Source organism: Dicentrarchus labrax, unplaced genomic scaffold, assembly GCF_905237075.1.
Source record: "Dicentrarchus labrax unplaced genomic scaffold, dlabrax2021, whole genome shotgun sequence".
Taxonomy (NCBI): domain Eukaryota; kingdom Metazoa; phylum Chordata; class Actinopteri; family Moronidae; genus Dicentrarchus; species Dicentrarchus labrax.
In genome coordinates this window covers 1,469,791-1,473,413 of record NW_026136715.1, presented here as the reverse complement: position 1 = coordinate 1,473,413, position 3,623 = coordinate 1,469,791, and the positions used below count along the sequence as shown (strand labels likewise).

The 3,623-nt window shown below is 35.8% G+C and overlaps 1 long non-coding RNA gene across 1 annotated transcript; it reads right to left on the bottom strand.

The window, feature by feature from the left end:
* Positions 1–1,369: 1,369 nt before the first annotated feature.
* On the bottom strand, positions 1,370–3,623 carry LOC127378081 (uncharacterized). The gene is made up of 3 exons (XR_007887811.1): positions 3,160–3,623; positions 2,283–2,573; positions 1,370–1,719 (listed from the first exon to the last, which is right to left on the bottom strand). It is a non-coding gene; the product is annotated as an uncharacterized LOC127378081 (long non-coding RNA).

Below are 3,623 nucleotides of genomic sequence, written 5' to 3'. Positions count from 1 at the left end.
TGTTCTGAGCTAGCCTCATGAAAGACCGAGGGCCTCCAGAAGATGGATGGCTGACAATAAGGGGTTCTCACTCACAAGTTCTCTTCCCGGCAGAAATATGCTTGCCACCCAATCGCCAAAACATGCAATTCTTACAGAAATCTCGAAAAGGTTTTGATACAAATAAATTTTTTATGGTGTTCCTCAAGGTCTTGGTGACCTAATGTGGTATTTTGGAAGGAATCTAAGAAATTGTTCCATTTTGCACCAAATCTTTGTGACAAATGGTATAAACCCAACAACTGTTGCATCAACTCAAGAGACACAGACTCCCTTTAAAACTTGCATCAAAATGTGTCTTGTAGCAGATTGTCTCTAGATGGGATTTTAAACTGATACATCTGGTACTTATTTGGAGTCCACATTGAGAGACAATCAAGATCTGTTTAATTTATTCAGTTTTTTAATGAACTGGTTTCCAAAATACTGTGAGTTGAATTTGTGTGCAGCTGTTGGTCTTATGGTTAAACCTTGTGTTGAACACTTCTCCTATCTTTCTCTGCAGTGAAACCGAGTGTCTGCATAGGTGTTAAGCTCTTTAACTACAGACAGTACATCTCTGAGCTGGCTTTCTACAGTGATTTTTTTCCTCTCTCTCTTCAGCAGCACTTCAATGTAGGTCTGCCTCAAAGTGAAAATGAAACTTAAAGTCATGTACAACACTGCCTGTGTGCTGTCAAACTTTTGCTTTGAGTTGTGGAAGACTGCCACGATGTATTTTTACATTTTACAATTTTTAATTTTTGGTATGTGTTTAAATTCTGTAGTCATTTCAGGGTGAAAATTAACAATATATATTTGAAAATGGTGCAACGTGCAATGCCACAGTGACAGGATGCAAACAAACTGCAGGTGAGAGGTTCACATGTATCTTACGGCAAGACAGAAATTATTGGCATGAAACAATAGAAACCACAAGTGCTTGTGGTCGTGTTGTGTGCTGACTACCTTTCATCTTAAAGCATATTCTACACTGCACACTGTGTGAGAACCATTTTCTTTACTGGTGCTGGTCGGTTGATTGAGTTCATTTTCATTAAAAAATGAATCATTCACGTTCATTCACGTAAATGGTAAAATTTATATTAATTTATTTTTTACACAACTTTTTTACCTGGCAGGTACTTACACACACTTACAGTACTGTATTACTAGCACTGTACTTTAGTACTTATCTGACAGTAATAATGAGAGTCAGTGTTGTCAACAGTTTCCCTTTATGGTTTACTGGAAGTCTTTTTTTAGGTTCATTGCTACAATGAATACAACATTACTGCAGTGTGGTTAATATGCCATAAAATTCTATAATTACAATAGAAAAAAAATAAAATTTTGGAAACAAATTTATTATGCAGATATGTTTAAATTTATTATGCATTAATACAATTTTGAAAATGATTAAATTAATAAAAGAGAAAAACAAATTAAATCATTCTACATGATTGGCTTTTTCTTATTATATTGAAGTACAGAAAATATAATTATGTAAAATTTGACTTCTGTTCCTTGCAAAGCAAAACTTATATCATCATCATGCATTATACATACAAACATTATGTTTATGATTATCTAACTGATGCATTGGGCTGGTCAGATGTCATCTTGCAATCAAACACTTCAATGTTGTTGTTCTCGGCTGGTTCTCGTGGTTCTGACATTGGGAGATGTTGATTCCACACTCTGAAGAAGAAAATGGCAGTTGTGGTTAGTGGCTCTCAAATATTCTGTTTTGTGCAAAACAGTGTATCAGTATCATACAGAGTAGGACAGCAAAGTAAAAAACACTTTATTTCATGTAGAAGGTAAATAATGCACTTATAAGTCAAAGTTATACCTGGCCAAATCTGAAATAAATCTGAAATAAAGGATATAAATAAGGATAATGATAATGGAGATTCTGGAATTTAATAGTGAAAAATGTAGGAATTTAAAGAGTAACTAAACCTCACAACTTCTGCATATGGGTTTTACTAATGTTGTTGATTCAGGTCCAGATCTGGACAATTTGGTGCAAAGTATTTGAGTTCTACATATTTTGCCATACAAATGCACAGCGACTGCCCTCTACTGGTTGAAATTGGTTAGAACCTGGATAAATTACCTGTCCATCAAATCTGATTATGAAGATGAAATTTTAGAAAGCTGCTCAGTGATACTTTCAAATTAAAGGTAGTTGTGTTGATAAAATTGTTATTTATTGAGTTTTATTGCAGTTTTTTGCAAGCAAGGTTCATTTTCTTTACCTGCTCTTACGATGCTTGTGCCTCTTCAGAAACGATTGGTGTGGTGGATTCTTTAATCAGTTCTGTAGCGACATCAAAACACTCCTCCCAATCTAAACCACGTATTTTGTCCTTGATTCCTGTAGTCAACTTCTCTTTTGCTGATTTCCTCAAAATCTCTTTCAGTACATTTTCTTCCTCCTCCAAAATCAGTTTGTCGTATAATTGTTTTCTTGAACATTTCCTCCATCCAAATGACGACATCACGGCCGGCACACAAACGATACCAAAGAGCAAAAAGGAGCCAATAACCTGAAATTGTAAACGCAACAATTAATGCAAATTCAACCAATCGCTGTAGAGCCAAACGTCATCAAACTACAGGAAATGTTACTCTCACTGCAACAAGTTGCCTTTGATTTTTTCTTTATTCATTCTTTTATGCAATATTCACTTTCTTATTATAAAAAAATTTACTAAACTTAACTAAAAACACCACAACAGGCATTGCATTTTTTTTAAAGGTGCCCTGAAATCTTATCTGGTCTATGCACACAAAAACAGACCTGCAAACCTGCCAGTTTAAAATTGTCAACATGAAGCTAATCTTAACAATTTAGCTCTACTTTTGAGTACTATAATCTGTAACTATGCTAATTGGTACATTTTACTTTATGAGGATTATAATGAAAATATAAAATACTTGTATGAAAAGCAATTGGTAACTATAACTATTAAAGATATTTAATGGAGTAAATTTCATCTAAAATGAGTTTAGAAAGTAGAATAAAATGGAAATGATGAGTTTGTGAGAGGGGAAACTGCCGTGTGCTGCGAAACCATTATTGTGGCCGTCAAAATATTTTTCAAAGGTTCCCAGCAAAGAAAAACAACCCACCCTGGATATGTTCTTCAGTTCTGCGATGATGACTCGTTCCTCTTCAGTGATCATCCCCACAGCTTTGCAGGCTAACTGTTCCTGTTGTTCAGAGTGATCGTTCAGACAGCAGACGTACCAGTCTCCATCGACTAAAACTGCCACAACCCACAGCAGACCTATGAAAGCTGCCTTGATGATGTGATGGATGAAAGAACCAAGAAAATTGCAGGTGTGAAGCCAGCCACATGAGGTCAGGTATCTACAAACTCTCTGAAATGACCTGTCTGTCCAGAGTATTAAGAGAAATATTATGGAAAATGGCAGAGCCAGGTACAAGTTGCAGTCAAAGGCTTGTGGTTTGCAAGTGCATTCAAAGTCCCGGCCAAGCAAGATAAAAATCCCAATTACTGCGACGTAGGGGCAGAATTTTCCCCAAGCTAAACCTCTCTGTGTGCTCTCCATCTTTGCTGGCATCAGATGAC